Source organism: Hypomesus nipponensis, chromosome 24, assembly GCF_054491055.1.
Source record: "Hypomesus nipponensis isolate SF chromosome 24, ASM5449105v1, whole genome shotgun sequence".
Taxonomy (NCBI): Eukaryota; Metazoa; Chordata; class Actinopteri; order Osmeriformes; family Osmeridae; genus Hypomesus; species Hypomesus nipponensis.
Genome location: NC_140384.1, coordinates 74,386 through 86,780, shown reverse-complemented (window position 1 = coordinate 86,780; position 12,395 = coordinate 74,386). Strand labels below are relative to the sequence as shown.

Sequence of the window (12,395 nt, the reverse complement as noted above, 5' to 3'; positions counted from 1 at the left end):
TGAACTGTTACTGCTCCTTTTTAGTGTCCGCCTCCCCCACTGCCTTTCCAACAACTCTTTGAATCCTTCTTCAGCTCCTGATAATGTTCCTTTTCACAATTGTGCCTGTTGTCACCTGCTTTTTTCCTTTTTTTGTGAAATGGAAGGATCTTCCACTGCCGTGGGCCCAGTGCTGTAAATGAAGAAGTGGCCGAGTGGTTAAGGCGATGGACTGCTAATCCATTGTGCTCTGCACGCATGAGTTCGTATCTCATCCTCGTTGGTGAGTCATCTTTATGACATGTCCGCCTTATGAAATTGAAATTCTTCCGTCCCTGAACCCTTAGTTCTCCTACTTAGTGTCCATCCACTGCCTTTCCAACAACTCTTTGAATCCTTCTTCAGCTCCTGATAATGTTCCTTTTCACAATTGTGCCTGTTGTCACCTGCTTTTTTCCTTTTTTTGTGAAATGGAAGGATCTTTCACTGCCGTGGGCCTAGAGTGCCGTGGGCCTAGTGCTGTGTATGACGAGGTGGCCGAGTGGTTAAGGCGATGGACTGCTAATCCATTGTGCTCTGCACGCGTGAGTTCGAATCTCATCCTCGTCGGTGAGTCATCTTTATGACATGTCCGCCTTATGAAATTGAAATTCTTCCGTCCCTAAACCCTTAGTTCTCCTACTTAGTGTCCATCCACTGCCTTTCCAACAACTCTTTGATTCCTTCCTCTGCTCCTGATAATGTTCCTTTTTACAATTGTGCCTGTTGTCACCTGCTTTTTTCCTTTTTTTGTGAAATGGAAGGATCTTTCACTGCCGTGGGCCCAGTGCTGTAAACGACGAGGTGGCCGAGTGGTTAAGGCGATGGACTGCTAATCCATTGTGCTCTGCATTTGTGAGTTCCAATCTCGTTGGCGAGTCATCTTTATGACATGTCGGCCTTATGAAATTGAAATTCTTTTGTCCCTGAACTGTTACTGCTCCTTTTTAGTGTCCGCCTCCCCCACTGCCTTTCCAACAACTCTTTGAATCCTTCTTCAGCTCCTGATAATGTTCCTTTTCACAATTGTGCCTGTTGTCACCTGCTTTTTTGCTTTTTTTGTGAAATGGAAGGATCTTCCACTGCCGTGGGCCCAGTGCTGTAAATGAAGAAGTGGCCGAGTGGTTAAGGCGATGGACTGCTAATCCATTGTGCTCTGCACGCATGAGTTCGTATCTCATCCTCGTTGGTGAGTCATCTTTATGACATGTCCGCCTTATGAAATTGAAATTCTTCCGTCCCTGAACCCTTAGTTCTCCTACTTAGTGTCCATCCACTGCCTTTCCAACAACTCTTTGAATCCTTCTTCAGCTCCTGATAATGTTCCTTTTCACAATTGTGCCTGTTGTCACCTGCTTTTTTCCTTTTTTTGTGAAATGGAAGGATCTTTCACTGCCGTGGGCCCAGTGCTGTAAATGACGAAGTGGCCGAGTGGTTAAGGCGATGGACTGCTAATCCATTGTGCTCTGCACGCATGAGTTCGTATCTCATCCTCGTTGGTGAGTCATCTTTATGACATGTCCGCCTTATGAAATTGAAATTCTTCCGTCCCTGAACCCTTAGTTCTCCTACTTAGTGTCCATCCACTGCCTTTCCAACAACTCTTTGAATCCTTCTTCAGCTCCTGATAATGTTCCTTTTCACAATTGTGCCTGTTGTCACCTGCTTTTTTCCTTTTTTTGTGAAATGGAAGGATCTTTCACTGCCGTGGGCCTAGAGTGCCGTGGGCCTAGTGCTGTGTATGACGAGGTGGCCGAGTGGTTAAGGCGATGGACTGCTAATCCATTGTGCTCTGCACGCGTGAGTTCGAATCTCATCCTCGTCGGTGAGTCATCTTTATGACATGTCCGCCTTATGAAATTGAAATTCTTCCGTCCCTAAACCCTTAGTTCTCCTACTTAGTGTCCATCCACTGCCTTTCCAACAACTCTTTGATTCCTTCCTCTGCTCCTGATAATGTTCCTTTTTACAATTGTGCCTGTTGTCACCTGCTTTTTTCCTTTTTTTGTGAAATGGAAGGATCTTTCACTGCCGTGGGCCCAGTGCTGTAAACGACGAGGTGGCCGAGTGGTTAAGGCGATGGACTGCTAATCCATTGTGCTCTGCATTTGTGAGTTCCAATCTCGTTGGCGAGTCATCTTTATGACATGTCGGCCTTATGAAATTGAAATTCTTTTGTCCCTGAACTGTTACTGCTCCTTTTTAGTGTCCGCCTCCCCCACTGCCTTTCCAACAACTCTTTGAATCCTTCTTCAGCTCCTGATAATGTTCCTTTTCACAATTGTGCCTGTTGTCACCTGCTTTTTTGCTTTTTTTGTGAAATGGAAGGATCTTCCACTGCCGTGGGCCCAGTGCTGTAAATGAAGAAGTGGCCGAGTGGTTAAGGCGATGGACTGCTAATCCATTGTGCTCTGCACGCATGAGTTCGTATCTCATCCTCGTTGGTGAGTCATCTTTATGACATGTCCGCCTTATGAAATTGAAATTCTTCCGTCCCTGAACCCTTAGTTCTCCTACTTAGTGTCCATCCACTGCCTTTCCAACAACTCTTTGAATCCTTCTTCAGCTCCTGATAATGTTCCTTTTCACAATTGTGCCTGTTGTCACCTGCTTTTTTCCTTTTTTTGTGAAATGGAAGGATCTTTCACTGCCGTGGGCCTAGAGTGCCGTGGGCCTAGTGCTGTGTATGACGAGGTGGCCGAGTGGTTAAGGCGATGGACTGCTAATCCATTGTGCTCTGCACGCGTGAGTTCGAATCTCATCCTCGTCGGTGAGTCATCTTTATGACATGTCCGCCTTATGAAATTGAAATTCTTCCGTCCCTAAACCCTTAGTTCTCCTACTTAGTGTCCATCCACTGCCTTTCCAACAACTCTTTGATTCCTTCCTCTGCTCCTGATAATGTTCCTTTTTACAATTGTGCCTGTTGTCACCTGCTTTTTTCCTTTTTTTGTGAAATGGAAGGATCTTTCACTGCCGTGGGCCCGGTGCTGTAAACAACGAGGTGGCCGAGTGGTTAAGGCGATGGACTGCTAATCCATTGTGTTCTGCACGCGTGAGTTCGAATCTCATCCTCGTCGGTGAGTCATCTTTATGACATGTCCGCCTTATGAAATTGAAATTCTTCCGTCCCTAAACCCTTAGTTCTCCTACTTAGTGTCCATCTACTGCCTTTCCAACAACTCTTTGAATCCTTCTTCAGCTCCTGATAATGTTCCTTTTCACAATTGTGCCTGTTGTCACCTGCTTTTTTCCTTTTTTTGTGAAATGGAAGGATCTTTCACTGCCGTGGGCCTAGAGTGCCGTGGGCCTAGTGCTGTGTATGACGAGGTGGCCGAGTGGTTAAGGCGATGGACTGCTAATCCATTGTGCTCTGCACGCGTGAGTTCGAATCTCATCCTCGTCGGTGAGTCATCTTTATGACATGTCCGCCTTATGAAATTGAAATTCTTCCGTCCCTAAACCCTTAGTTCTCCTACTTAGTGTCCATCCACTGCCTTTCCAACAACTCTTTGATTCCTTCCTCTGCTCCTGATAATGTTCCTTTTTACAATTGTGCCTGTTGTCACCTGCTTTTTTCCTTTTTTTGTGAAATGGAAGGATCTTTCACTGCCGTGGGCCTAGAGTGCCGTGGGCCTAGTGCTGTGTATGACGAGGTGGCCGAGTGGTTAAGGCGATGGACTGCTAATCCATTGTGCTCTGCACGCGTGAGTTCGAATCTCATCCTCGTCGGTGAGTCATCTTTATGACATGTCCGCCTTATGAAATTGAAATTCTTCCGTCCCTAAACCCTTAGTTCTCCTACTTAGTGTCCATCCACTGCCTTTCCAACAACTCTTTGATTCCTTCCTCTGCTCCTGATAATGTTCCTTTTTACAATTGTGCCTGTTGTCACCTGCTTTTTTCCTTTTTTTGTGAAATGGAAGGATCTTTCACTGCCGTGGGCCCAGTGCTGTAAACGACGAGGTGGCCGAGTGGTTAAGGCGATGGACTGCTAATCCATTGTGCTCTGCATTTGTGAGTTCCAATCTCGTTGGCGAGTCATCTTTATGACATGTCGGCCTTATGAAATTGAAATTCTTTTGTCCCTGAACTGTTACTGCTCCTTTTTAGTGTCCGCCTCCCCCACTGCCTTTCCAACAACTCTTTGAATCCTTCTTCAGCTCCTGATAATGTTCCTTTTCACAATTGTGCCTGTTGTCACCTGCTTTTTTCCTTTTTTTGTGAAATGGAAGGATCTTCCACTGCCGTGGGCCCAGTGCTGTAAATGAAGAAGTGGCCGAGTGGTTAAGGCGATGGACTGCTAATCCATTGTGCTCTGCACGCATGAGTTCGTATCTCATCCTCGTTGGTGAGTCATCTTTATGACATGTCCGCCTTATGAAATTGAAATTCTTCCGTCCCTGAACCCTTAGTTCTCCTACTTAGTGTCCATCCACTGCCTTTCCAACAACTCTTTGAATCCTTCTTCAGCTCCTGATAATGTTCCTTTTCACAATTGTGCCTGTTGTCACCTGCTTTTTTCCTTTTTTTGTGAAATGGAAGGATCTTTCACTGCCGTGGGCCTAGAGTGCCGTGGGCCTAGTGCTGTGTATGACGAGGTGGCCGAGTGGTTAAGGCGATGGACTGCTAATCCATTGTGCTCTGCACGCGTGAGTTCGAATCTCATCCTCGTCGGTGAGTCATCTTTATGACATGTCCGCCTTATGAAATTGAAATTCTTCCGTCCCTAAACCCTTAGTTCTCCTACTTAGTGTCCATCCACTGCCTTTCCAACAACTCTTTGATTCCTTCCTCTGCTCCTGATAATGTTCCTTTTTACAATTGTGCCTGTTGTCACCTGCTTTTTTCCTTTTTTTGTGAAATGGAAGGATCTTTCACTGCCGTGGGCCCAGTGCTGTAAACGACGAGGTGGCCGAGTGGTTAAGGCGATGGACTGCTAATCCATTGTGCTCTGCATTTGTGAGTTCCAATCTCGTTGGCGAGTCATCTTTATGACATGTCGGCCTTATGAAATTGAAATTCTTTTGTCCCTGAACTGTTACTGCTCCTTTTTAGTGTCCGCCTCCCCCACTGCCTTTCCAACAACTCTTTGAATCCTTCTTCAGCTCCTGATAATGTTCCTTTTCACAATTGTGCCTGTTGTCACCTGCTTTTTTGCTTTTTTTGTGAAATGGAAGGATCTTCCACTGCCGTGGGCCCAGTGCTGTAAATGAAGAAGTGGCCGAGTGGTTAAGGCGATGGACTGCTAATCCATTGTGCTCTGCACGCATGAGTTCGTATCTCATCCTCGTTGGTGAGTCATCTTTATGACATGTCCGCCTTATGAAATTGAAATTCTTCCGTCCCTGAACCCTTAGTTCTCCTACTTAGTGTCCATCCACTGCCTTTCCAACAACTCTTTGAATCCTTCTTCAGCTCCTGATAATGTTCCTTTTCACAATTGTGCCTGTTGTCACCTGCTTTTTTCCTTTTTTTGTGAAATGGAAGGATCTTTCACTGCCGTGGGCCTAGAGTGCCGTGGGCCTAGTGCTGTGTATGACGAGGTGGCCGAGTGGTTAAGGCGATGGACTGCTAATCCATTGTGCTCTGCACGCGTGAGTTCGAATCTCATCCTCGTCGGTGAGTCATCTTTATGACATGTCCGCCTTATGAAATTGAAATTCTTCCGTCCCTAAACCCTTAGTTCTCCTACTTAGTGTCCATCCACTGCCTTTCCAACAACTCTTTGATTCCTTCCTCTGCTCCTGATAATGTTCCTTTTTACAATTGTGCCTGTTGTCACCTGCTTTTTTCCTTTTTTTGTGAAATGGAAGGATCTTTCACTGCCGTGGGCCCGGTGCTGTAAACAACGAGGTGGCCGAGTGGTTAAGGCGATGGACTGCTAATCCATTGTGTTCTGCACGCGTGAGTTCGAATCTCATCCTCGTCGGTGAGTCATCTTTATGACATGTCCGCCTTATGAAATTGAAATTCTTCCGTCCCTAAACCCTTAGTTCTCCTACTTAGTGTCCATCCACTGCCTTTCCAACAACTCTTTGAATCCTTCTTCAGCTCCTGATAATGTTCCTTTTCACAATTGTGCCTGTTGTCACCTGCTTTTTTCCTTTTTTTGTGAAATGGAAGGATCTTTCACTGCCGTGGGCCTAGAGTGCCGTGGGCCTAGTGCTGTGTATGACGAGGTGGCCGAGTGGTTAAGGCGATGGACTGCTAATCCATTGTGCTCTGCACGCGTGAGTTCGAATCTCATCCTCGTCGGTGAGTCATCTTTATGACATGTCCGCCTTATGAAATTGAAATTCTTCCGTCCCTAAACCCTTAGTTCTCCTACTTAGTGTCCATCCACTGCCTTTCCAACAACTCTTTGATTCCTTCCTCTGCTCCTGATAATGTTCCTTTTTACAATTGTGCCTGTTGTCACCTGCTTTTTTCCTTTTTTTGTGAAATGGAAGGATCTTTTACTGCCGTGGGCCCGGTGCTGTAAACAACGAGGTGGCCGAGTGGTTAAGGCGATGGACTGCTAATCCATTGTGTTCTGCACGCGTGAGTTCGAATCTCATCCTCGTCGGTGAGTCATCTTTATGACATGTCCGCCTTATGAAATTGAAATTCTTCCGTCCCTAAACCCTTAGTTCTCCTACTTAGTGTCCATCCACTGCCTTTCCAACAACTCTTTGAATCCTTCTTCAGCTCCTGATAATGTTCCTTTTCACAATTGTGCCTGTTGTCACCTGCTTTTTTCCTTTTTTTGTGAAATGGAAGGATCTTTCACTGCCGTGGGCCTAGAGTGCCGTGGGCCTAGTGCTGTGTATGACGAGGTGGCCGAGTGGTTAAGGCGATGGACTGCTAATCCATTGTGCTCTGCACGCGTGAGTTCGAATCTCATCCTCGTCGGTGAGTCATCTTTATGACATGTCCGCCTTATGAAATTGAAATTCTTCCGTCCCTAAACCCTTAGTTCTCCTACTTAGTGTCCATCCACTGCCTTTCCAACAACTCTTTGATTCCTTCCTCTGCTCCTGATAATGTTCCTTTTTACAATTGTGCCTGTTGTCACCTGCTTTTTTCCTTTTTTTGTGAAATGGAAGGATCTTTCACTGCCGTGGGCCCAGTGCTGTAAACGACGAGGTGGCCGAGTGGTTAAGGCGATGGACTGCTAATCCATTGTGCTCTGCATTTGTGAGTTCCAATCTCGTTGGCGAGTCATCTTTATGACATGTCGGCCTTATGAAATTGAAATTCTTTTGTCCCTGAACTGTTACTGCTCCTTTTTAGTGTCCGCCTCCCCCACTGCCTTTCCAACAACTCTTTGAATCCTTCTTCAGCTCCTGATAATGTTCCTTTTCACAATTGTGCCTGTTGTCACCTGCTTTTTTGCTTTTTTTGTGAAATGGAAGGATCTTCCACTGCCGTGGGCCCAGTGCTGTAAATGAAGAAGTGGCCGAGTGGTTAAGGCGATGGACTGCTAATCCATTGTGCTCTGCACGCATGAGTTCGTATCTCATCCTCGTTGGTGAGTCATCTTTATGACATGTCCGCCTTATGAAATTGAAATTCTTCCGTCCCTGAACCCTTAGTTCTCCTACTTAGTGTCCATCCACTGCCTTTCCAACAACTCTTTGAATCCTTCTTCAGCTCCTGATAATGTTCCTTTTCACAATTGTGCCTGTTGTCACCTGCTTTTTTCCTTTTTTTGTGAAATGGAAGGATCTTTCACTGCCGTGGGCCTAGAGTGCCGTGGGCCTAGTGCTGTGTATGACGAGGTGGCCGAGTGGTTAAGGCGATGGACTGCTAATCCATTGTGCTCTGCACGCGTGAGTTCGAATCTCATCCTCGTCGGTGAGTCATCTTTATGACATGTCCGCCTTATGAAATTGAAATTCTTCCGTCCCTAAACCCTTAGTTCTCCTACTTAGTGTCCATCCACTGCCTTTCCAACAACTCTTTGATTCCTTCCTCTGCTCCTGATAATGTTCCTTTTTACAATTGTGCCTGTTGTCACCTGCTTTTTTCCTTTTTTTGTGAAATGGAAGGATCTTTCACTGCCGTGGGCCCGGTGCTGTAAACAACGAGGTGGCCGAGTGGTTAAGGCGATGGACTGCTAATCCATTGTGTTCTGCACGCGTGAGTTCGAATCTCATCCTCGTCGGTGAGTCATCTTTATGACATGTCCGCCTTATGAAATTGAAATTCTTCCGTCCCTAAACCCTTAGTTCTCCTACTTAGTGTCCATCCACTGCCTTTCCAACAACTCTTTGATTCCTTCCTCTGCTCCTGATAATGTTCCTTTTTACAATTGTGCCTGTTGTCACCTGCTTTTTTATGGCTAGGGCGCACGGCCCTCTAAGGAAGATGAGTGGCCGATATGAGAGGTGTATGCTTGGCCTCAGAAAACATGTAAACACGAGAAAAAGTTGCAATCAAATGGCTCTTTTATTCAAACATTTTGAGCATACAGCAAAGACGTAATGTTTTTGCGGGCCTGAACGTGGCCAAGAGGTGTCCCTATACGGACATAAAACCTCTCTTCGGTAACCGCAGAATGGCACATATGGTTGGCTATCAAATTTCGGTCCGACCCGCACATGTGAGTCCAATTCAATGTACTTATGGAATGGCGTAAGTGATGGAGAGTGACGCTTTGGTGACCCAAGCTATGCATCAACCTCTGGACGTCCCTGGATAATCCGACCATGGCCGAGCCGCTGCGCGAAAAGAACAGTCTCTGGTCGGTGTTCCGAGGGTAACCGGGAAGCTTAGTTGATGCCTGTACAAAGCGAGAGAGCCAACCATGCTCTTCCTCCGTGAGAGCTAAAACAGCAGGTCCATGATATTGGGCTGTCTTGTGCTCAGGCACTGACACAAGGAACATATCTTCCAGGCGCTCAGCGGAGGTGAAGTTGTCGCGGGTCATTTCCAAAAACACCCCGCGCCTGGCACCGTTGAATATGGTTACATGCAGAATGATAGCAGCTGCAGCCCTGTTAGCGCTTCGATGGGTCACGGCCGTCTCCAAGGCCAACAGTAGTTCGGGTACGCACCTATCCAAATCGGTGCCAATGGCGCATATCTCTGCACTCGTCAGCAAGCCCGTCTGCTGAGAACGAGTGAGGGTCAACCGTTGTCTTCGAAGGTTGACACGGTTATCTCTTGAAAGCTTGGAAAGTTTCATGAGCACAGGGCGGAGGACTCTTTTCGAACGGAAAGGCCGGGCGGCCTATACTCTTTGAGCCATTTCACAAACGCAGAGACATCACAGAGGTACGATTTGAGGGTGCTCGCCTTCAGACCTCGGGTTGACAGGGCGCTGAACCAACTCTGAACCGCCCCTGGTTCTTCAAAGTTCTTAATTTGAACCATAAAGTCTTTAATTCGATTGATGGTGCTTTTAAGGTTTTCCATCTGTTTCCTCGATGCCTGAGGGATCACAAGGTACGCATGGTAAGCGCTCACAATGTCCCCAGTGTCCGTATCATCGTCGGTCGAGCTGGAGCTGCCACTGGAGCTGGAACTGGACATGTTGTGGTGGCTCTCCGGACCGGTAGGTACAGCGTTGGTGGTATCTGAGCACCCCGGCTGGTGGTGCTGATCGTCCTCGACGGCGTCCTCGGATGTCAGTCCTCTGTAAGCATTGTCGTAATCGCGGGTGCCAACTTGCAATTTGTGAACCTTTGTAAGATGCCTATCTAGTCGGGCATAAGGTTTCCCCGAGCATAGCAAGCATATCCTAACCACCTTCTTCCTTGAATCTTCCATAATGCCTGGAGAGCATTGGGGCCAGCTGCCCTCTATCAAGGCAAATTGTCCGGCTAGACAGTGTTTTTCCATGACGGTGAACAGTGTTTTTCCATGCCCCCTGCACCCTCCAAAACCTAAGTCCAACCCTCCAAAACCTAAGTCCAACTTGAATGGGAGTCAAAGGGCGGAAGACCCAGGTGGTTGAGTTGGTAGCGTATGGGTCTTGTAATCTGAAGGTCGCCAGTTCAAGTCCTGGCTGGTGCACATGAAGTTGTGTCACGTTGTGTCCTACTTGCCTTGGGGGGAGTGTCCCCGTACCTACTGTAAGTTGCTCTGGATAAAAAGGTCTGTTAAATGTAAGACCAGGGGTTGTTAAAGTGCTCTAGAACCTAAGTTAAACTTGAATGGGAGTCAATGGGAGGAGGACCAGAGGCACTAGCAGTGAAAGCTCCAAAAACTAAGTCCAACTTGAATGGGAGTCAATGGGAGGAAGACCAGAGGCATGAGAAGCCAACGCGCCAAAACCTAAGTCCAACTTGAATGGGAGTCTATGGGAGGATGACCAGAGGCACGAGCAGTGAAAGCTCCAAAAACTAAGTCCAACTTGAATGGGAGTCAATGGGAGGATGACCAGATGCATGAGAAGCCAACGCGCCAAAACCTAAGTCCAACTTGAATGGGAGTCTATGGGAGGATGACCAGAGGCACGAGCAGTGAAAGCTCCAAAAACTAAGTCCAACTTGAATGGGAGTCAATGGGAGGATGACCAGAGGCACGAGCAGTGAAAGCTCCAAAAACTAAGTCCAACTTGAATGGGAGTCAATGGGAGGATGACCAGATGCATGAGAAGCCAACGTGCCAAAACCTAAGTCCAACTTGAATGGGAGTCTATGGGAGGATGACCAGAGGCACGAGCAGTGAAAGCTCCAAAAACTAAGTCCAACTTGAATGGGAGTCAATGGGAGGATGACCAGAGGCACGAGCAGTGAAAGCTCCAAAAACTAAGTCCAACTTGAATGGGAGTCAATGGGAGGATGACCAGATGCATGAGAAGCCAACGCGCCAAAACCTAAGTCCAACTTGAATGGGAGTCTATGGGAGGATGACCAGAGGCACGAGCAGTGAAAGCTCCAAAAACTAAGTCCAACTTGAATGGAAGTCTATGGGAGGATGACCAGAGGCATGACTTTTGAATGGGAGTCAATGGGAGGATGACCAGATGCATGAGAAGCCAACGCGCCAAAACCTAAGTCCAACTTGAATGGAAGTCTATGGGAGGATGACCAGAGGCACAAAATTCCACAAGGATGACCAGGGGCACAGAGTTCTTAAAGTTGCGTTTAATGGGTTTTAACACAGGGGGTGGGCTTAATAGTGGGTGTACAGGGCCCCCCGGTGCTCGGGTACCGGAGGGGGGGTCCCCCCGGAGGGTGGGTCCCCCGGGGAAGGGGGGGTCCCCCCGGGGAGCGGGAGTGTGTTTGACTTATTGAATGTGGATAGTTTGTAAAATTCACAGTAAATCGCCCGAACATGGGATTTCAACGGGGACTGTTTTGTTATTCAAGTTGGACTCTGGGGCAGCGGGGAGAGTGTTTTTGTTTCCCGAAAAAGTGACATTTTTTTCGGCAGGTCGATTTGAAATTTTGTTCCGCTCGCAGCGTCTCGCACGCGCGTGCACGTCCGCCGGACCTTCGCTTATTGTCGTCCCGCGGCCCGTACCTATCCAACAAGCCCACCCTCGAGGCGCTGGGTGCCCGAAAAGTGGAGTTACCTCTGCACAAAGAGCCTTTTCCTAACTTTGAAAGCAGTCTCTTCAAAGTTGGGGAGTGGTGTTTTGAAAATTCACAGTAAATCGCCCGAACGTCTGATTTGGACGGGGACAGTTTTGTTATTCAAGTGGGAGTCTGGGGCAGCGGGGACAGTGTTTTTCCTCCCCGAAAAACGTGTCTCCATTTCGGTAGCTCTGTTTGAAATTTTCACTCGCTTCCCGTTTCCGTTCCGTTCAACGTATTTCAACGGGGACTGTTTTGTTATTCAAGTTACAGTAAGGGTCAGCGGGATGAGTGGTTTTCCTCCCCGGAAATTGCGTTTCCATTTCGGTAGCTCCGTTTGAAATTTTGTTTCCTTCGCAGCGTCTCCCGTGCGCGTGCGCGCCCGCTGCACTCTCTCCATCCTTCATCCCCCGGTCCATACCTATCCAATGAGCCCACCCTCGAGGCTCTGAGTGCCCGCAAAGTGGAGTTGCATTTTAACCATCCCCAATTCATTTCAAGTTTGCATTGGGTGAAAGTATGTTTGACTTTTTGGATTTTGGGGAAGTGTTAAATTGACAGTTTTTCGCCCGAACGTGGGATTTCGCTGGGGACAGTTTTATTATTCAAGTTAGACGCGGGGGAAGCGCTGACAACGTTGTTTTTCCCCAAAAATAGGATCCCCATTTCTCTAGCTCTGTTTGAAATTTTCACTCGCTTCTAATTTTTTTTGTGCTCAACGTATTTCAACGGGGATTGTTTTGTTATTTTAGTTAGAGTAGGGAGCACGTGCTCAAACAGTAATTTTTTTCATTTTGACCATTTCCGCGACGCGGGCTCCGTTTGAAATTTTGACTCGGCTCCCGTTTCCGTCCCGTAGCTCGGATC

At 47.4% G+C, this 12,395-nt stretch overlaps 15 non-coding genes across 15 annotated transcripts; all 15 read left to right on the top strand.

Annotated features, from left to right (window-relative positions):
• The first annotated feature begins 506 nt into the window (after positions 1–506).
• Positions 507–588, top strand: trnas-gcu (transfer RNA serine (anticodon GCU)). The gene has a single exon. It is a non-coding gene; the product is annotated as a tRNA-Ser (tRNA).
• Positions 589–1,435: 847 nt separating this feature from the next.
• On the top strand, positions 1,436–1,517 carry trnas-gcu (transfer RNA serine (anticodon GCU)). Its single transcript has one exon. It is a non-coding gene; the product is annotated as a tRNA-Ser (tRNA).
• Positions 1,518–1,761: 244 nt separating this feature from the next.
• Positions 1,762–1,843, top strand: trnas-gcu (transfer RNA serine (anticodon GCU)). The gene has a single exon. It is a non-coding gene; the product is annotated as a tRNA-Ser (tRNA).
• An 863-nt stretch (positions 1,844–2,706) lies between these two features.
• Positions 2,707–2,788, top strand: trnas-gcu (transfer RNA serine (anticodon GCU)). Its single transcript has one exon. It is a non-coding gene; the product is annotated as a tRNA-Ser (tRNA).
• Positions 2,789–3,016: 228 nt separating this feature from the next.
• trnas-gcu (transfer RNA serine (anticodon GCU)) lies at positions 3,017–3,098 on the top strand. The gene has a single exon. It is a non-coding gene; the product is annotated as a tRNA-Ser (tRNA).
• A 244-nt stretch (positions 3,099–3,342) lies between these two features.
• Positions 3,343–3,424, top strand: trnas-gcu (transfer RNA serine (anticodon GCU)). The gene has a single exon. It is a non-coding gene; the product is annotated as a tRNA-Ser (tRNA).
• Positions 3,425–3,668: 244 nt separating this feature from the next.
• trnas-gcu (transfer RNA serine (anticodon GCU)) lies at positions 3,669–3,750 on the top strand. The gene has a single exon. It is a non-coding gene; the product is annotated as a tRNA-Ser (tRNA).
• Positions 3,751–4,613: 863 nt separating this feature from the next.
• On the top strand, positions 4,614–4,695 carry trnas-gcu (transfer RNA serine (anticodon GCU)). The gene has a single exon. It is a non-coding gene; the product is annotated as a tRNA-Ser (tRNA).
• Positions 4,696–5,558: 863 nt separating this feature from the next.
• trnas-gcu (transfer RNA serine (anticodon GCU)) lies at positions 5,559–5,640 on the top strand. The gene has a single exon. It is a non-coding gene; the product is annotated as a tRNA-Ser (tRNA).
• A 228-nt stretch (positions 5,641–5,868) lies between these two features.
• On the top strand, positions 5,869–5,950 carry trnas-gcu (transfer RNA serine (anticodon GCU)). The gene has a single exon. It is a non-coding gene; the product is annotated as a tRNA-Ser (tRNA).
• A 244-nt stretch (positions 5,951–6,194) lies between these two features.
• Positions 6,195–6,276, top strand: trnas-gcu (transfer RNA serine (anticodon GCU)). The gene has a single exon. It is a non-coding gene; the product is annotated as a tRNA-Ser (tRNA).
• A 228-nt stretch (positions 6,277–6,504) lies between these two features.
• trnas-gcu (transfer RNA serine (anticodon GCU)) lies at positions 6,505–6,586 on the top strand. Its single transcript has one exon. It is a non-coding gene; the product is annotated as a tRNA-Ser (tRNA).
• Positions 6,587–6,830: 244 nt separating this feature from the next.
• Positions 6,831–6,912, top strand: trnas-gcu (transfer RNA serine (anticodon GCU)). Its single transcript has one exon. It is a non-coding gene; the product is annotated as a tRNA-Ser (tRNA).
• Positions 6,913–7,775: 863 nt separating this feature from the next.
• trnas-gcu (transfer RNA serine (anticodon GCU)) lies at positions 7,776–7,857 on the top strand. The gene has a single exon. It is a non-coding gene; the product is annotated as a tRNA-Ser (tRNA).
• Positions 7,858–8,085: 228 nt separating this feature from the next.
• Positions 8,086–8,167, top strand: trnas-gcu (transfer RNA serine (anticodon GCU)). The gene has a single exon. It is a non-coding gene; the product is annotated as a tRNA-Ser (tRNA).
• Positions 8,168–12,395: the final 4,228 nt, after the last annotated feature.